The sequence below is a fragment of the Myotis yumanensis genome, unplaced genomic scaffold (genome assembly GCF_028538775.1).
Source record: "Myotis yumanensis isolate MYYU_CA2020_CCGP unplaced genomic scaffold, mMyoYum1.0.hap1 SCAF_3, whole genome shotgun sequence".
NCBI classification, from domain to species: Eukaryota; Metazoa; Chordata; class Mammalia; order Chiroptera; family Vespertilionidae; genus Myotis; species Myotis yumanensis.
In genome coordinates, this window is record NW_027223754.1 from 112,673,320 (window position 1) to 112,694,537 (window position 21,218).

Consider the following 21,218-nt stretch of genomic DNA (forward strand, 5'->3'; position numbering starts at 1 on the left):
GACAAATTGGACCCCATAAAAATTTTAAAAATTTTTGCATCAAAAAACACTCTCCACAAAGTAAGAAGCCAACCTGCAGAATAAAAGCAAATATTTGCAAAACATATATCTGATGAGTGATTAATACCCAGAATATATAGAAAACTCCTAAAACTCAACACAAAGAACAAACAACTCAATTAAAAAATGGGCAAAGTACTTGAACAGGCATTTCTCCAAAGAAGACAAACAAATGGCCATTAAGTATAAGAAAAGATTCTCAACATCACTAATCATTAAGGAAATGCAAGTCAAATCACAATGTGATACCACTTCAAACCATTAGGATGGTTATTACAAAACAACAAACTAACTAACAATATAACAAGTATTGGTGCAGATGTGGAGAAATCAGAACCACATTCACTGCTGGTAGAAATGTAAAATGGGGCAGCCACTGTGGGAGAACAGACCGGAGGTTCCTCAAGAACTTAAAAATAGAATTAACATATGATCCAGGAATTCCACTTCTGAATGTATAGCCGAACAAAGAATTAAAGCAGGATCTCAGAGAGATGTTTGTACACACCCACGTCATAGCAGCATTATTCGCAATAGCAGAAACTTGGAAGCAACCCAGTGTACACCAATTGATGAATGGAAAGGCAAATGGTGGTTTATACATACAATGGAATACTCTTCAGCCTTAAAAAGGAAGAAGATTTTGACATATGTTACAACATACATGACACTTGAAGATGCCATATAAAGTGAAAGAAGCCAGTCACAAAAAGACAAATACTGTATGATTCCACTTATACGAGGTACTTCCTAGAGACAGAAAGTGTAATAGTGGTTGCCAGGAACCAGGGAAAGAGTACAAAAAGGAGGACTTACAATTTAATAGGTATAGAGTTTCAGTTTTACAAGATAAAAAGAGTTATGGGGATGGATGGTGGCGATAGCTGAACAACATTGTGGATGCATTCAATACCACTAAACTATACACTTAAATATAATTAAGATAGTCTTGGCCGATGTGCTCAGTTGTTGGAGCATCAGTCTGAGCTCCGAAGAGTCCCAGGTTTAATCCCTGGCCCTCCTCGGATTGCATGCTGGAGACAACCAATTGATGTGTCTCTCCCCTCTCTCTCTCTCTCTCTCTCTCTCTCCCTACCCACTCCTTCCCTTTCACTTTCTTTAAAAATCAATGGAAAAAAATATCCTCAGGTGAAAATTAATAAAAAAATTAGGATAGTAACTTTTATGTTATGTGTATTTTACCACATCAAAAAAGAAGAAAAGAAAAAGGCCTTAGTCTCCCAGTGAACTCACTGATTTCCTGGATTTTAGCCTGGTTGAAATCTCTCGTCTCTCTCTTTCACTCTTGAATTCTTTCTCCTTGATTCAGGGGAAGAAGCTAACAATCCCCATTATAATGAACAGTGAAGGTAAAATGTTGAAAAGTCAGCAGGAATATCCTGTTTTCAGCTCATCCAGCTTTGCTTGCACAACTGTCTTTCTCTCTCAGCTCCTCTCTCTACTGAGAATGACTTCAGAAGAATTGTCCAGATGGTTTTCCAAATATGACGGCGACCTCTTAACCAGCCCCACGTAAGGACCATCGTGTTCTACTCTGACCTTTAGGAAGAGCCAGTACTGTTGTTCCTGGAAGAATGAGAAACTTTCACATATTTACATCCCATTTTTGCAACACAGACATATAAATTCTTGGTAGCTATGGATGGCTGAGCATTTTGGGAGCAGAAAAGGAGTTTCCCAAAACCAGCTGTCACATAACTTTAAGTAGTAAATGCTGCTGCAAACAGGGTTTTAATTTAGAGCTGCTGGCTGAAAGGTCGACATTGTATTCTTGGCTGGTGACTTTATTTTCATTTTAATGGCAATGAAAATAAAACTTTAGAAGGAAATGCACCACTTTCCCCCAGTGATTTTTAAAACTCGTAGGCACTCTCAGAAAGAGCTCCATAGAAGAACCTTTTTTTTTTTTTGGTATAGTGAAGGAAAGCAGGAATAGATAGGATAATAAGTCTACAGGTAAAAATTTCATTTTAATCCTGTTGTGTCCACGGATTTCAAGTTCTAACCACTGTCCTCCAGTGTCTCTCAAGCACAGGGAAGATAATGCTGTATCATTATCTTACATGTATTGGGCATGTACATCTTATCTCTGAACTTAGACTTTGAGCCCTGAAGGGAGCACCAGGCTTAATATCTTTCTAGACTCCTCCACCCACTTTCCATGGGGTTGTGTGCAAAAGAGAGGCTCAAAGATAGTTTCTGATGGAATGAGTCATTCAAGCATTTTCTTGGCTGGTAAATTATCACATGTCTAAAGCAGGAGATTGCAATCTGGAGCTCATGGCTCTCTAAGGGTTTGCTTGTTGGGCTTCAGGAGATGTAAGAAATCCCCAACTTTATGCAAAAATACCCAATACCCTGTATCTCCCCTGTCAGGTTCGATGGGTGTGAGACAGTGGGTCCCCTGGCTGATGGCAGGTGAGTACCTGCAGATTGCCACTTGGGAAGAATGCCCCTGGAGTCTGCAGGTGGGAAAAGAAGTGGTAGGAAACCCAATGGCCTGTGGTTCCAGCCTGCTCTCCAACCCAGCACAGCCAGCAAGGAAACTGATAGATAAATGAATCCCCATTTGTCTCCCGTATGTATTTTTCAGAAGGTTCATGACTTGGAGAAGGACGTGACTACCAGGCAGCACCTAGCACTGGGCCTGGCACATAGCAGGAGCTCATCACTATTTTTTGAATGAATAGTGAATGCATGGACACATGATCACATTAGCAGAGAAAGAGGTATGAGACCAGGGCAGAAAATTTTGTAGAGTGGGGCAGAAAATTTTGGGAGGGGAAAATTTGGCAAAGCAATGTACAAGTAGTAAGATAGACCCAGGTGGGGGTTATAGGAGAATTTGGGCAATGGGAGAACCCTGGAAGCCAGGGCACCCGGAAGGGGCTGAGATGGGAGTGGCATAAAGATCTGTGAGCCACACAGATGAGTGACACACCAGGAGATGATGTCTGATGTGGGCTGTGGGAGCAGGCTTGTTAGCTGGGTGGAAGGAGCATGTGGGTGGTGGTATTGAAGACAGAGGAGTAAAATCAGTGCTGTGAGAGCTTTGTACCAACAAAGTTCAAGAATCTCAGCTGGAGAGAGAGTCCCTTAGGAGAGCAGTGGATGAGAAAAGGGCTCCTGGAGGGGGCGAGCTGGCCCATGAGATGGGCTTTAATGGACAGGTGCCTGGGGATGTGAATGAGCTAGCGGAACTCCTGAGCTCCCTCCTAGCTTTGGGAATCTCCATCCTTCAAGTTAAACCTGAAACCAGGCCATTCCCTTTCACCTGGGAAGCAGTTCAGATCTGAGGTTTCTTTAGACAACTGACCAGTAGTCTAAGCCTGTTGGGGCCTGTGTGGAGTGGCTGCAGAGCCTGCCCCTTGCCTGCATTTTTGTTTTTTTGTTTTGTTTTGTTTTTTGTTTTTGCCTGCCTTTTCTAGCTCCTGCTCTGCCGGGGGCTGGTATATTCAACTTGCAGTACATGTGGCCTGAGATGACATTCCAAATGATAATCTCCCCATCATAGCTGGAACTTGCAAGAAAGAAAGGTGGGCATTGAGCCACACAGAGGATGTTTCTGAGAAAGAAAGGACAGGGAGGAACAGAGTAAGAAATCAAATACCCAGTTGCCCACAGCTAACTTCCCTTTCCATCACCCCTACAACCAAGGGAGCAGAAAGGTTCCTCCTTCTGTGGTTGCTCACACCAAGGACTCACCTGGAACCTGGTGGCCCACCCAGAGGACGGAAGAGGTGCTTCATCTCCTTTGGTCCGTGTTATCACCCTCCCCAGGGAATTGCTATTCAGCAGCTTCCTTCCTCCCCATATCGCTGGTAAACAGGTGACTTATAAGGAGCCCTGTTAGGGGCTAAAATGCAGCAATGGAACGCAAGCACTGGCCAAGGTGGTTTGGTTTTCCAGCAGCCCCAGGTCCAACTCCAGAAAGGGGTGTCCCTGACTCCCTCCCTGAGCGGCCCGTCTGCCCCATGGTGACTTACATGTGGTTTTAGGATCTGAAACATCTATTCTCCTCAAAAGAGGAGTTTTGGATAAGGACCCTTAAGAAAGATAAGAAACCAAAATGGTTTAAGACCTGTGCTTCAGAGTTCAAAGTGTCCCTGGCCATTGTCTTTTCAACTTTCTCACGGGTACAGTTTTCATGTGAAGGGAATTGGCTTCTCTTGCACTGGAAAGGTGTCCTTTCTCCCTTGTCTTCATAATTCCCCACGGAGAGACCTTAAAGACCTAAGATGTCCTTCTGCTTGAAAGCAGCTGTGAAGGTGGCATTGGACGATTGTTGGAAAAGAGGTCAATGGCTCTCTCCTTCCCACAACCTTCTGCCGCCAATCCTGCCTCCTTCACAGACTGTGAACACTGAAGTCTGCATTCCTCCTCCTGCACCCCCCCCTTCCTACTGCCTGCACAGTGAGGAGGACACACCTTACCATGACTTTCAAGCTCTAATTGAACTTTCTGACCTAATTTCCTCCTGTACCTGATGCTCTACCCCCTTGAACTTTCACAGACCTTCCAAACAACTTGCTTCTCCCACTTCAGGACATGGCTCATGCCCTTCCCCTCATCCAGATGTCTTTTCCTGCCCTCGTCTCCTGGGGAAATCCTGGTCATAGTTAATATCCCTTACAAAGGTTAGAGAAAAGTTAGTAGTTCCCACCCCTGTGCTTCTCTGCAGTTTATACATTATGTCATCTATCACATTGTATGGTTATTATTTTCTTATTTTATCTTCTCACAGTCTGTAAGAATCTGAGCCAGGATCACATTTTCCCCGACTTGTGTCTTTTGCGCTCATTCACTAAGCATGGCACTATGAAAGTGTTCGATAAACATGTGCTGAACAAATTGATAACTGAATGAAAAAACATTTGGATGAAGTAACACTTCACTGACTCTTGTATGACTTCCACTCTTGCAATGGCCACGCTTCCCTTGGGTATTTTCTGCATAACTTTGTTCTTCTGCTCAACATTCACTAACCTGCAAGTGCCAAGAAGGCAGAAACCACATGATGGCCATTTTGCTCATCACTGCATCTTCAGAGAACATACACTTGGCCCATTATAGGCATTGGACAAATGCTGGTTGAATGAATGTGTATTTATTGGGTAGCTGCTATAACTCAGACACTGGATTAGGTCCATGGAATTTGTGACTAATATCTTTGGAATATTTACAGGGATCATTAGGTAGGGTGGGACAGAGGCACTTGGCGCAGTGACCTTTCTTAACACTTGTCTTATTGGCTTGGTATCCAGATAATTATGAGGAAGGTCATTCAATCTTGGGAAGCTATAGAAAGTTGGGGCCATTCTGAGTGCTGCTAAGAATCACAATAAGTCCCCTGGTTGTGGGGCAGCATGATATCATCTCCTAGGCTCCCTAAACACCCAAAGATGGTAGTGAGTGGGTACAGTATTGCATGATAGGCAGAAGCAGGAATTAGATGCCTCTTTGAGGAAAGTCACACCCACTACATCCTCAGTTACCCTTCCTACACCACAGGACTCCCAGCTGGATTCAGGGAGAGCTGCATAGATTTGCTCCTGTGACCTCACACTTCAACCTGAACATGGGGCCATCACTCTTCCTAGAGCAGAAGTAGCTGCCTACTGCTCAGTGCTCTGGCTCTACCTGCACCACAATTATGAATCTGCAGTGCAGAGGCCTTTGAGATGCTTAAGGCTGCCCTAGGCAGGACCAGGAGATGCACCCCTTTGTGAAGGAGACCCTCATCATATGCCACTGTTTGGGTTGAGAGCCAGACCATGGACCAGGGCTCACCAGGTCATCTTGCCAATATGGCTGCAGCTTCCAGAAATGATGAAAGTCACATGGTGTGTCCTTTTCCAAAGCAAAACAGGAGATGTACAAGCAGTGAAATGAGCTGCCAGCACATTCAAAATTTCAGAGAGAAGGCATTGGCATGTTGCAGGACCCTGCTCCTCACCCCATCAGTGATGCAGATTTTCAAAATGTCAAAGCAAATTCCCCTGATGCCAGTGGGAATAAAAAGCAATCCACGCCTGAAGTTTGGGTGATTGTTTTTCAACAAATCATATGTCAACTGACAAGCTCTCTGCACATGTTCGACACAGCTTTGCCTTCATAATAATACTCATAGTGGTTGAATGTGAAAAACAAAAGCCATCATTTCCAGAACCTGTGATACCAAAGAACAGATTCAACTCCAAGATATCTCAGAAAGTTCTCTCTCAAATAATCTGAGGATGCAAGACTTAGGCTGTACATCAAATAAATAAATTACTTTTGATGTTTAAAGACTTTTGGAAATTGATGACTATTCTGCATAGCAAAGCAGGGGACATAAAATGCCACAGGTAGATTGAAAACTTGGCTGTAACCAACTTCTCCTATCAATTCATCCCCTCCCCCACCTCTAAGCCATAACCCATATAGATGCTGATGGATGGCATTTTGTCTTCTCTTTCTATTTCAAGAGGTTCTAGGGCATAAAGACAAGCCAATGGGAAGGAGGAAGCAACTATAGGGATGAACAGTGATAGATTGGGTAACCATCAGTTAGGTGTGAGGGTATGTGATGTAGAAGCCCCTCTGATATTTACACTGAATATAACTCACTTATTTTAGTTCACTTCAAGTAGGTACAATCACAGACTTCACTGGCTTTTTGTTTAGAATGACAACATTATCAACATTATATTAAACAAGTCTCAATTAGTCCTGAATCAGCTTATGCATATTGATTTAATCCAGCTGATGATTAGGAAAAACTTAGGACTTACTCACTTAGGACACCACAGGTAGGTGTCTTTGAAGCCATCAAAGCCCTGCTGATTTCCTGCCACCATCATTGCCTGAAAAGGCTAGTTCTGCCCTTTCTCAGCTGTGGGAAGGGCTCCTCTTCTCCTGAAGGGACCCTACACAGAACCCAGCACTTTCTGAGTGAGTGAATGAACACATGAATGCATGCAGGTCAAAGACAGATCTGGGAACCACACACTCGTTCCTTTGAGTAAATGTTGTCTTTTTTTTACTCCTACTTCATTTATACTCTGATGTTTGCCTCTTACCTTCCTCATAGAAAGTTTTACCAGCCAGAATTGTACTCATTTCACCAAAAACAGGCATAGCAAGTGCACAGGAATAAGTAGAATAAGTATCCTTGAAAAAAATCACAATAACCCATAAAAGAGACTAGCTTTAGTTCTTCACCTTGATTTTGACTTATGTTATTTTTAAAGGTTTTGAAAGGTGAAGCTTTTTTTAAAAATATATTTTTATTGATTTTTTACAGAGAGTAAGGAGAGGGATAGAGAGTTAGAAACATCAATGAAAGAGAAACATTGATCAGCTGCCTCCTGCACACTCCCTACTGGGTATGTGCCCGCAAGCAAGGTACATGCCCTTGACCAGAATTGAACCTGGGTCCCTTCAGTCCGCAGGCTGACGCTCTATCCACTGAGCCAAACCGGTTAGGGCGGTGGAGCTTTTTTGAGAAATCAAGTAGAAACCACGTAGTGAAGAAACACATGCTAGAGGCATAGCCAGGAGCACACTGATTTATGCTAAGTACGTTCCCCCCTAAGTAGAATTGTAGTGTCATTGGAAATGAAATGCCAGGAAAAAAGCATTGTTAAGGCATCCTAGATCTTATCTCCTTTGATCTCTTCTACATTGACAACAAATGCTTAACTGTGCATCATTACTTGATGGGGACCTTGTTAGAAAGTGACTTTCCATGTCTCAGGATGGGCAGACAACGCCCCTTCTTACAGCCCCATATTTTCAGCCATCTCTGCTCCCAATCACTGGTTGAGGAAACAGAATCTCCCGTCAGATAGCGTGTCAGGGATCACCTGCCCAATGGTCGAAAAAAACTGGAGAAGGCATTTACCTTCTCCCACTGAAGTCAAAGGTCAGAGAAATGATTCCAGTATTGCCATAAACCCCAATAAATTCAGACAGCAGTCTTCCTGTTTCAAAGTTCCATACTTTCACCACCTGTATCAGGAAATTAGAAAAAAAAAACAACAACACATGACTTGGAGATACTGGCTGTCAAATTAAAGACAACTTATATCTAGAGGTCTAGTGTCATAGATATGAAAGCTAACAGTTTACTTCCCATACAAGTTGGCTTACTTGAGTGGATTAGTTTGTTGGGAGCATCAAAACAAAATACCATAGACTGGGGGTGGAGAGGGTAGAACTTAAATAAATTTTCTCACAATTCTGAAGGATGGTACTGGCAGAGTTTGGTTTCTTCTGAAGCATCTCTCCTCATTGTATCCTCACTGAATTTTCTCTATGTCTTTCCTCTGTAGAAGTGCATCCCTTGTGTCTCTAAGTGTCCAAATTTTTTTCTCATAAAGACACCAGTCATATGAGATTAGGGCCCCTCCCCTAACAGCTTCATTTTAACTTAATAAAGCCCTATCTCCCAATACAATCACATTCTGAAGTACTCGGAGTTAGGATTTCAACATATAAATTTTGGGTGAACACAATCAGATCATTTAACACTCAAAAGATTTAGAAATCTTTGGATAAAAACCTGTTGGCCATCTAGGCTCGGGTAAAATAGGTATGAATTGAATATTGAGCAGCAAAATTTATTTGCCATCAATGCAAAGGTGATTGAACAAGATGACCCGTTCTTGGGAGGATATATCTTCTAAACCCTCAACTTTAAGATTTTCCTTAGTTCAAATAGTTCCAGTCTTCCAGTTACATCTTTTCAGCCTTGTTTTTTGAGCCACTTTTGAGTGAGAATCATCTTTTAAGGGTGACTGGTTCAGCCCTTAGGAAGGGCTTCCTCTTGGGGTAGCCCACACCTCAAAGGCAGTGACAATGGGGAAGGAGAAACATGTGAGGACAGCAGCCTTTCTTAGGACTACCCGCTGTTCCCTCTAATCTGCCACTTTGTCAGAGGCTGCTCCATTGACATTGGAGAAACTTTGGAGTCTCCAAACCACAAACCAGAGGGTTCTCTCACTGTTGTCAATTTCAAATTGCTTGGCTCAGATTTTCAGTAGTGTATCCTTTGCTTCCCTTCTTCTGTCCTCTTATGACACCATGGTCCTAGGGGTGTCTACAGCTTAGGTGCCTTCACCTGCTCTCCTTAATATTACAATAGACACTTTGTATGTGGGATAGTGGTATTCATAAATCCAGACTTCCTGAGGAGCTTGGCTATACAGACAGTCCTCGGGATACGTCGGACTCGATGTACGTCGTTTCGTGGTTACGTCGCCATCTCCCATTCATTTATTTTAAAAAAAGTTCCATTATTTCAACCAATATACATATGTGCTTTATGGTTTTTTAAAAAAATTTATTTACCACAAGTAAAGGTCAGGAATTATTATCTTTCTTTTCTTTTCTTACTGTTTCACTTCATTACTGCTGTGTATGTGCTCCATGTGAGTGACATAGGTGCTTATGTAGGTGGGTTCCGACTTACAGCAAAAATCACTTTAGTCATCGTGCCCGCCATAGGAACAGATCTCCGATGTAACCCGAGGACCTACTGTATTCTGTCCTTAACAATATGAAAAGTGCCATATGGTTTAGAAGCTATGGATTGTGACAGTAGGCATAATGTTACAATGATTTCACACAGCAACAAATCTACAAACTAAATTCTCAATTCAGTAATTTAATTCAGCAAGTATTAGAAGAAATGAATATCAAAAGCACTGTTCTTGAAAGAGGGCCTGTGTTACCATAGAGCTCGAAGGCCAAATGATAAGGGAGCCATTCATTTTACCAGAATTGAGGAGGGGGATGATTTCTGGTTGAATCTTAAAGACTAAGAAGGGTCTTGAAAGATCAGGAAGGAAAGAAGGAGGAAACAGGTACTCTGATCCCTGCCCTCAAGTGCCTGCTGGATTGTTAGAGAGTTGAGGCTTGTGCATGTGAAACAGAGCAGGGAAGGTGAGAATACAGCCCTGCACCATGTGCCAGGTACTGTGGGGATCAGAGAGAGGCAGATGCCAGAGTCAGGATGGTAAAGACAAGTTTCATGGCAGAAGTGGAACTTGAGTTGGGCCTGCAAGGATTGCTAAGGTGAGTGAAGGAAAAGGCAGGATATTCCAGGGTGGGGATGGTAAAAGGTTAGATAGAGCCTGAGGCAGGAATGTGCAGGAGGCTGAGATAGTGGCAAGGCTAGCTTCCTTGGAGTTGGGTGATTCTGGTAAATTGGAAGGTAAATGCTTCTTTTTTCTTTTTTTAAATCTTTATTGTTGAGAGTATTACAGATGACTCTCTTTTCCACATCTTGCCCTCCTCCACCCCAGGTCTTCACCACCTTATTGTCTGTGTCCATGTGTAATGCATGTATGCATATAAGTTCTTTGGCTAATCTCTCCCTTGCCCCTCTTTTGCTGGTTCTATTTTATTCATCAGTTTGTTTTGTTCATTAGATTTCTTGTTCATTTATTTTGATTTTTAGATTCAATTGTTGATAGATATGTATTTATTGCCATTTTACTGTTCATATTTTTAATCGTTTCTTCTTCTTCTTCTTCTTCTTCTTCTTCAACAACAACACTGGTTTGGTGGTGATGAACTACTTTAGCTTTTTCTTGTCTGTGAAGCTCTTTATCTGACCTTCAATTCTAAATGATAGCTTTGCTGGGTAGAGTCATCTTGGTTATAGGTCCTTGCTATTCATCACTTTGAATATTTCTTTCCACTCCCTCTGGCCCACAAAGTTTCTGTTGAGAAATCAGCTGACAGTCCCTTAGAGGTAACTAAGTCCTCTTCTCTTGCTGCTTTTAAATTTTCTCTTTGTCTTTACTATTTGGCATTTTAATTATGATGTGTTTTGGTGTGGGTCTCTTTGGGTTCATCTTGTTTGGGACTCTCTGTGCTTCCTGAATTTGTATGTCTATTTCTTTCACCAGGTAATGGAAGTTTTCTGTCATTATTTTTTCCAACAGGTTTTCAATTTATTGCTCTCTCTCTCTTCTTCATTGGCATGCCCATGATGTGAATGTTGGTACACTTGAAGTTGTCCCAGAGGCTGCTTACACTATCTTCATATTTTGGGGTTATTTTTTCTTTTTGTTGTTCTGATTGGGTGTTTTTTGCTTTCTCATATTCCAAATCTCTGATTTGATTCTTGGCGTCCTCTACTCTACTGTTGATTCCCTGTAAACTTTTCTTCATTTCAGGTAATGTATCCTTCATTTCTGATTGGTCTTTTTTTATGCTGTTGATATTCTCGCCAAGTTCCTTGAAGATGTCACTAAGTTCCTTAAGTTCTCATTAAGTTCCTTGAGCATCATTATAACCATTGTTTTGAATTCTGTTGCTTGCTTCCATTTTATTTAGTGCCTTTTCTGGAGATTTTTTCTGTTCTTTCATTTGCAGCATGTTTCTTTATCTCTCCAATTTGGCTGCTTCCCTTTTTTTTGTTTCTATGTATTAGGTAGAGCTGCTATGTCTCCTGGAATTGGTAAAGTGGCCTTGTGTAGTAGGTGTCTTGTAGGGTCCAGTGGCTCAGCCTTGCCAGGCACCTGAGTTGGGCACTCTAGGTATGCCCTTGTGTGGGCTGTGTGCACTGTCCTGTTGCAGTTGAGCCTTGATTGCTGTTGGCATCACTGGGAGGGATTGACCTTCCAGGCCAATCAGCTGTGTGGGTCAGCTGTGACTACAGTGGAAGAGTTGCTGTGTAGGAGATGGGTTCATTATGATTGGGACTCTCTGTGCTTTCTGGACTTATATGCTTACTTCCTTCACCAGGTTAGGGAAGTTTTCTGTCATTACATTTTCAAATAGGTTTTCTTGTTCTCTCTCTTCTCCTTCCAGCACACTCATGATGCAAATGTTGGTATGCTTGAAGTTGTCCCAGAGGCTGCTTACACTATCTTCATATTTTTGGGTTATTCTTCTTTTTGCTGTTCTGATTTGGTGTTTTTGCTTTCTTATACTCCAAATCACTGTTTTGATTCTCAGCTTCATCTACTCTACTGTTGATTCCCTATAAATTATTCTTCATTTCAGTTAGTGTATCCTTCATTTCTGACTGGTTCTTTTTTATGATTTCTATCTCTATTTTTATGTTTCTTATCTCTTTGTTGAAGTTCTCAGTAAGTTCATCTACTCTACCCCTAAGTTCATTGAGAATCCTTATAATCAGTTCTTTGAACTTTGCATCTGGTAGATTACTTGTATCCATTTTGTTTAGTTCTTTTCCTGGAATTTTGTTTAGTTCCTTTCCTGGATTTTTGTTTTCTTCTTTTATCTGGGACATGTTCCTTTGTCTTTTCATTTTGGTTGCCTCTCTGTGTTTATTTCTATCTATTAGGTATAACTGCTATGTCTCCCGGGCTTGGTAGAGTGGCCTTATATAGTAGGCATCATATAGGATCCAGTGGCACAGTCTCCCTATTCACCTGAGCTGGGCACTCCAGGTGCACCCCCCTTCTGTGTGAACTGTGTACACCTGTTGTAGTTGAGCATTGATTGCTGTTGGCACATCAATGGGAGGGATTTCTCCCCAAGCCAATCAGCTGGAAGAACTGCCTGCAAATGTGGAGGATCAGCTGTGCAGGGACCCAGCTCGGTCTTCTCCTTGAGTGTGCTGCTTGTGGAGGTGGCTGGGTGGTTCTTTGATGTGGTCTGAAGTTGTCTACCAGGTGCACTGGTTCTGAAGCCTCCCAGAAGGTATAAGCCAAGATTAGCCACTGCCTGTGTTTTGCCTGGGGCCACCAGCATGAGCTACAATGTGATCTGTAGGTGGCTGTTACTTGTGCTGGGATTGGAGGTGCCCAGGAGAGGCCACACTGAGAACCAAGTTCCGCTGCCATTAGTGTCAGGCCTGGGGCCACTTAGTGAGAGATACAGGGCACATGGATGCCAGATCCTACTTGTTTATGAGATTTTAGGAAAGTCTGAAGCATAAGCCAAGACACGCCATTTGGAAGGAAAAGCCATTGCAAACTGTGGGCCCACGAGTTGGTGGGTGAGGTCTCAGGGAATCATCCGGGGAGGGCAAAGAGTGATAGGTTGATGGAGACTCAGATAGGGTGACTGCCTGCCAGCTCTGTGGGGGGAGAGCTCAAAAAAGAAATAATGGCCTATGCCAGTATTTCTGTCTGGGAGAAAGGATCCCCTCTAGCACCCACCCTAATGCCAGACACTTTTATTTATTAATTATTATAATACTAGAGACCCAGTGCACAAAAATTTGTGCACTCGGCGGGGGGGGGGGGGGGGGGGGGCGGGGGGGGTCCCCCAACCCGGCCTGTGCCCTCTCGCAGTCTGGGACCCCTCAGGAGATAACGACCTGCTGGCTTAGGCCTGCTCCCGGGTGGCAGAGGGCATGCCCAATCCCTAGGTGCAGCCCCTGGTCAGGGTCAGAGCAGGGCCGACTGGGGAGTTGGGGCGCCACCCCTTGTCATGCACAGAGCAGGGCGGATCGGGAGGTTGCGATGCCACCCTCAGTCACGCTCAGGGTAGGGCCAATTGGGGGGTTGGGGCACAGCCCCCTGTCACACTCAAGGCAGGGTCGATGGGGAGGTTGCGGCACCACCCCCTGTCACGAACAGAGCAGGGCGGATCAGGGGGTTGGGGGGCTGCACCCTGTCACTCACAGAGCAGGGCCGATCAGGGGGTTGGGGCACTGCCCCCTGTCACTCACAAAGCAGGGCCCATCAGGGGGGTTGGGGCTCCGTACCCTGTCACACACAGGGCAGGGTCGATCAGGGGGTTGGGAAGCTCCCCCCTGTCATGCACAGAGCAGGACCCATCAGGGGGTTAAGGAGCTCCCCCCTGTCACTCACAGAGTAGGGCCAATAGGGGAGTTGGAGCACCGCCCCCTGTCACACACAGAGCAGGGCAGATCAGGAGGTTGGGGCGCTGCACCCTGTCACACTCAGGGCAGGGCCAATGGGGAGGTTATGGTTCTCCCCTGTCACACATAGAGCAAGGCCCGTGGAGGGGGGTTGGGGCACCACCCTCTATCACCCACAGAGCAGGGCTGATTAGGGGGTTGGGGAGCTTCCCCCTATCAGGCACAGAGCAGGGCTGATCAAGGGGTTGGGGTGCCTTCCCCTGTCATGAACAGAGCAGGGCGGATAGGGAGGTTGTGGCCCCGCCCCCTGTCACTCACAGAGCCGCAGGGTGATCGGGGGGGGGTTTGGTCGCTGCCCCCTGTCATACTGATCCCTGTGCCGGGAGGCCTTGCGGCTCCACTGATCTCGGTGCTGGGAGGCATATTACCCTTTTACTATATAGGATAGAGGCCTGGTGCAAGGGTGGGGGCTGGCTGGTTTGCCCTGAAGGGTGTCCTGGATCAGGGTGGGGGTCCCCACTGGGGTGCCTGGCCAGCCTGGCTGAGGGGCTGAGGGCTGTTTTCCGGCTGGCGGGTGACTGAAGCTCCCAACCGCTCCTTTTTTTCTTTTTCTTTTTTATTATTCTGGGCCAGCTTTAGCTCTGAGGCCTCGCTGCTGAAAACATTGATACAATGTTGCGGTCAGGCTGGCTGAAGCCCGGCTGACTGAAAGCCGGTTTCTGGGGTTTGTTTAGCTTCTATATTTGCAACATAGTTGCTTAGAGTTGCAGCTGAGAGGCCGGCAAGTGGGGGGAACGTTGTAGTTCGCCATCACTGGAGCAAGCAAGCCTCCCTGTTCACTTCAGTGCATGGCTGCCGGCCGCCATCTTGGCTGACAGTTAATTTGCATAAGGATATGCTGATTAGCCAATGGGAAGGGTAGCGGTTGTACGCTAATTACCATGTTTCTCTTTTATTAGTGTAGATCTTCCATATGAATAATTGTAAACTAACTTTTTGCACACTCTGTATATGCCATATTATAAAGTTATACACCTGAAATTCATATCATGTTTTAAACAATGTTACTCCAATAAATTTAATTTTAAAAAAGAACAGAATTGGCAGAAAGACGATGAGAACTTTCTCATGATGGTCCCTGGCTTCCGTACGTGGAAGTAGAGTCTGGGAGTACCAGCCCAAAGAGAAAGTTTTTAAAACACAGGAGGCCTCCCTGCCAGGGTTGCCAGGTGGGCAAGTCTGAAGGAAGGCTGTGACTTCCCCTAAGGCCACTGGGCCCAGGGAGGGCCCAAAGCCAGTTCTATTAACTGCCTGTTAATAGAACTGGGCCCAAAGCCAGTTCTATTAACTGCCTGTAGGTGCCTCAGAACCCTCTGAGAAATGCCCTTTCTTCAGGCCCTGGAGAAGGCAGGGTAGCCAAGGTGCCTTCTAGTGTCTTATTTTATTAAAGTATCAAGCTCCCCCTTTAAAGTTTCCGGCTGTTTTTGCCCTTTTGGTGGGAGCAGCATGGTGGAGGGAGAAGGCAGGGGATCACACATCCCAAGACAGGAAAACTGCTCCCAGCTCTGCTCCTCACTCTCTGAGGGACCTTGGGTAATTCGTTCCCTTCTCTAAGCCTCTGCTTGCTCATCTGTAAAACTTCAGAGTTGGACTATATGGCTTCTGGTACCTGGGAGGCTCAGTAAGACCAGACAGTATCAGCCCAGTTAGGACAGATAGGCACCTGGAGTGGTCGTTCAATGATGAGAGAGCAGAGTCTCGGTGACTTCTCTGAGTGGGAAAAGCTAAAGTGGGTAGACACCTATCTTTTTTGCTGAAGAGGCAACAGCAATGTGGCAAAGGAACCCAAGGTGGCAGACTTAGGTCTTGAAGGCATTCCAGCTCTCTGACACTGAGGCCCTGGGTGGGAGAAGCCAGTGAGGGGACCCTCCATAAGGACACATCTAATCACCTGGGTATTTGCTGTCTCTGAAAGGCTGCCCCGCTTTAGAGACAGAGTCTCAGACGTGTGGCACTGCTGAGTCTACGGGACTGCAAATTGGGTATGAATCAGCAGCCCTGGGCTTCTCGGGCTCTTCACTCTAGAATACAGCTTACGGGGCAGATTCCAGACTTTGGGACAGTGTAGGGAGGTGGTGCTGGAGTAATTCATGGGACATGTTAAAAGGGCTCACCAAGTACATAGTGCAAGCTAGGAACACGGCATTCAGCCTGGGAGCTCGCATAGAGACCTTCACGGGTCACATTAGGTGCAAGGTAGGAAGCAGCAGCACTGGGCTCAGCAGTGCCCCTAGAGACCTGACCTTGTGGGATCAGGAGGGGACTTCAGTCTCAGGTACAGAAGTGCAAGGGTGTCTGTGGCCACACAGGGCTTTGGGACGGGGCAGAGAGGCAAGCAGCCAGCTCCTCCCTAGCACTGCTGGCTTTGGAGGAAGCGGAAAACAAGCAGCGGTCAGTCTCCAGATTCCAGATCTGAGGAGGAAACAGGGAAGAGTAAAAGGAGGTCTTGAACAGCCTGTCTTTCTGTGTTTCTCAAACCACCTGCTCTGGAGGTCTGGTTCAGCTTGACCAAAGTCTGCCACTCGCACCTCACCGAAGGGGTTCCAGTGTTGATTTTTGTAAAGGAAGCAGGAAGTGGAGCCCGTTTTTCTGAACACCTGCCATGCTGACCCTGCATGAGGATGGGGACACCTGCAGCCAAGTCCTCGCGAGGAGATGTCACAGCAGGGGCTCGCACGATGGGTCTGACTTGTGGCATGGAGCTACCTCTGTCCTCCAGATTTGTTCCCATTTCTTAACACAGGACCTCAAAAATGGCCACTGGGAAGACATTTGGAGGACAAGGGAACAAACTTACTGTGGCTATTGGCCAAAGTCATAGAGGTCCAGAACCCCTGCCTAGATTGGAAGCCCAGCTCTATCACTAATAGCTGGCTAGCCTCAGGATAATTACAACACTAGCTTTCCCTCAGTTTACTCATCTGTAAAATGGGGACAATGATAACAGTACTTACCTTATAGAGTTGTTTTAAGGAATTAATAAATTAATAAAAATAGAATGCTTAGGATAGTGGCTAAAACATAGTCTAATGGTATAGTATTATTAGAATGATGATGTTATTGTTAATATTATGATGAGTACATAGATCATGCCATGACTCTAGTTTTATCTTGAGGTACTATGGTCTGATGAGATCTGTGAGGAATGGCTGCATATCTAGGTGGAGCAGACGGATCACAGTAAAATTGGAAAGGTCATTTTCATCACAAAGGCAGCTGCCGTTTAGTGAGCTAACATGCACCAGGCATTGTGTTAATCATTGTGTTAAATGCGTCATATACCCTGTTTTATTTATTCTTGTTATGCATTGAATTATGTCTCCCTCCCCAGATTTCTATGTTGAATAACCCCCAGTACTTCAGAATGTGGGGTCTTATATGGAAATGGAGCTGTTGCAAATGTAATTAGTTAAGATGACATCACCTGGGGAGTAGGGTGGGCCTTTAATCCAACATGACTGATGTCCTCATAAAAAGGGGAAATGTAGAGATTAACAGGCACAGAGGGAGATTGTCACATGAAAATTAAGGCAGACGGGGGGAGGGGTGATGCTTCTATAAGCCACGGAATGCCAGAAACCATCAGAAGCTAAGAGAGAGGTCTGGACTAAACCTTCCAGAAGGAACCAACCCTGCCAACACCTTGATTTGGGACTCACAGTCTACAGAATTGTGAGGCAATAAATGTCTGTTGTTTAAGCCCCCCGTTTGTGGTATTTTGTTGCAGCAGCATAGCAAACTAACACCCTCTTAAATCAGCTCTGGGGGGTAGGCATCCTCCTTGGGTTCCCGTGCAATTAAGTGACTCACCTGAGTTAACAGAGAGTCAGTAGCTAAACCAGGGCTCAGTCTCAGGCCCATTTCCCTCCAGAGCTGCACAGGAGAATCTAAGGATTAAAGTAGGTGGGATGTGCTTGCATGGGGCTTCTTTCCCGTCAGTTAAGACTCCAGGAAGCAAATCAGTTATGAGATTTGAAGCTTTTACCTCTTAAAGCCAGACTTTTATTTGATATATTTATAGTTTCTTTATTTTCCTTTAGTTCTCCCCTGCAGTTAGCACACTCATTTTGAAAGATCCAGCCTACCTTTTCATCTGGGCTTTGGGGCATAAAATGGGAGCAATGCATCCTGGGAGGTAACCATAGGGGTGACAGTAGAGATAATCCTGGAAAAGGTGACTCTGAGGGCTGCTCATTAAGGAACAGCCTCCCACCTGGATAGAAAGGTAACACACATTGTATTATCAGTCACATATACCATGATGGGAATCCATTTATCTGTTTATTTCTTCTCACATTATGAGATAATGTTATTGAGAGAAAGAGAGTTTTTTTTCTTTAATCTGCACCCTAGCATATTTTCTCCATTGATTTTTAGAGAGAGTGGAAGGGAGGGGGGAGAAAGAGAGAGAGAGAGAGAGAAAGAGAGAAAGAGAGATATACATTGATTGGTTGCCTCCTGCACACACCCCAATCGGGGCTGGGAATCAAACCTGTAACCCAGGTTCCTGCCCTTGTTTGGGAATCTAACCTGGGACCCTTTGGTATGTGAACAGATGCTCTAACCACTGAGAAACACCAGCCACGGTGAGAAAGAGTTTTGATGAGGGGAGGGTAGAGGAGATTCTGGAGCCAGGGAAGAGTGACCTCTGGTGGGATGCTACAGAGGGCCCCCGGGCAAGGTCCGTGAAGGGAAAAGATGGGGAGGAGCTCTTCCTATGATGTTGAGGTGACTTGGCATGTTGACATTAAACCCCCTAAATAAAAATAGCTATGACAAATCAAGCATTGCCAACTTACCTGCTGTCTGTCCTGACTGTCAGTGGTAGACATGGGGACCCAAGCCTGGTCCACCTCGGATTTTTCTGGCTGGAGCTGGTAGTAAAACTGGACTTGAAATGTGAGTTCAAGGCTGTGGACATCTAGGGTATCTGCTAATTGGGAGGAGAAAATCTTTGTGCAGGAGCTGGTGAGTCCAGGGGCACCAAGTAGCAGAGAAGGAGAGGCAGGGAGTGCGGGAACAGCAGTACCATTGCTGAATCCATTAAATTCACAGCAAATTTCTGAAAATAGAAATCTGCATCCATAGCTTACTCTCATTTAGAGAATGCCAGACACCAGCAGACTCCTGAAGCATTTGGTATGTCCCCATGATTTGCAGAAGTGAAATATTTGGGCTGAAAAATCAATTCAAAGAATGAAAACAATCTGATCAGGCATGCTAAAAATTTAGCTCTTTGGTTCCTAGTTGATTCATTTTTATTTGATAGCAATAATATACTCTGAAATAAATTACATACCATATTTCCAAGACAAGATTTCAATATATTTTAAACACAATTTGGGAAGGAATTCAATATGCCTGAACCATCATAGGCAAGATGCTAATCTTGTAATCATGAGTTTAGATTGGAAAAAAATACCTGGTAGAGAGGACTAGGAAGAGAAAATAGAACACATGTCCTCATACAGAATTATGATTATTTGATGGCAGCACGTTTTTTAAAAATGCTCATTAAAATTATGAAGTCTCCAATGTGTAGTTTGAGAGGATGCCTTTGACTTTCAAAATAAGTACAAATTAAAGTCTACAAATCTTACCATTTTTAACACATTTGTTTGGAGGGCTGAATTGAGTTTGGGTCCTGGTTGTATCACGGACTGTGAACTCAACATCCACTTTTATTTTATTTTTATTATTATTTTTTAAATTTCCAAGGTACTTTATTGTTAAAACAGGCCGGTTCTGTCAATGCACAAGCTACAAATGCTTGCCTGGCAGCTGAGGGGCGCTCTGCAGTAGCCTGTTTGAGAATTGAATAAAAATCCATATAAAATAAATATTCAAATAGTTTCCACAGGAACACATAAGTGTGCCCCGTCACTTAGGCTTTCCACCTTATTCCATCTGTGCCAAACCCACTTACAAAGACATTCCAAACTAGCAATAATTAAGTCAAATGGTCCTCCCAAATCGCTTAAGTCAAGCTACACTACATAGCAGCCACAGGAATGGCGTCTACACGTTTACCTGGGCTGATGCGCAGGCTGCTGGGAGGCGCTCCATCCCGCTCTCCCAGGCGCAGGACACAGGCAGGGCACCGGCGTCCTCCTCCGCCTCCGGCGGGAAGTCGTGGTTCTGGACTTGCTGCATCAGTTGCCATGTCGGCCCTGACATCACATAGTAGATCCTCGGCCTCTGGAATCCATTGAAAGTAGTAGCAGCAGCCACGGTGTAAACACCCATATTTTCCAAGAGCATCCAATCCCTCACATGTATATCGGGCAAGCCGCAGCGCTCAACGCTGCGATGGAGGCCGTCACAGGTGGGTCCCCAGATGCTGGATGAGTAATACTTCTCATCTGGTTTGGGCCTTTCTACAGAAGGGATTTCACATGCGCATGATCACAGAGTATTCCATTAAAGGATCCATATACTCCATCATTCACGAAATACATAAAGGTCTTCTCGCTTGACTCGTCTTCATCATCAGAGCCTGTTTGTTCCTTTAAGACCAGTTTTTTTTTTTGGCAAAGATATTAACTGCAAGTGTGAAAGCTGATGCAACATAGTATCTGCCTGGCTCAGCTATGAGTGTCACTCCTGAGTCTGCTGGAAAACACTTGTCCAGGGCTGGGATGATTACACTGGTGACCTCCTTGAATTTAAGGTTTGCATCCTCAGATCCAGGAAAGCCACCACCAATGTCCAGCAGGTACATGTTGAAACCAATCTCAGCCCCCATGTCAAAGACACAGCGGGCATCAGAGATGGCCTGCACAAAGGTCTCAGAGTCAGGTCAGCCACTGCCCACATGAAAGCTGACACTGATGACATCAATGTTTAGCTCCTTGGACCATTCCAAGAGAAGCCTGCTGGTCTTGAGTGTGGCACCAAATTTGACACTGAGAGGACAGACCACTTTGGAGTCATCGGTGGCAATCCACAAAACCAGCTTTTGCCTTTGGATGTACCCTGGCAACTTTCATCAGCTCAACTTCGCTATCGAAGGTCATCATCTGGACTCTGTTATTGGCAACATACTTAATCTGAGATACTTGTTTACAAGGGTTTGCATAGGTGATCCTCTCTGGAGCACCCCAAGACTCTGCACCAATTGTATTTCAGTCTTGCTGACACAGTCAAATCCCATCCCGATGGCATCTAGGGTCTTCACTATGGTCCTGCTGTCATTGCATTTGACTGCATAAAAAGGAGTGACTTGAGGAAGAGCTTTTAGCCATCTCAGATGTTTCTTTAGAATGTCTTCCAGGTCTGCAACATA

The 21,218-nt window shown here is 44.8% G+C and overlaps 1 pseudogene; it reads right to left on the bottom strand.

Moving 5' to 3' along the window:
* Positions 1 to 19,951: 19,951 nt before the first annotated feature.
* On the bottom strand, positions 19,952 to 20,952 carry LOC139005208 (ornithine decarboxylase pseudogene; annotated as a pseudogene).
* Positions 20,953 to 21,218: the final 266 nt, after the last annotated feature.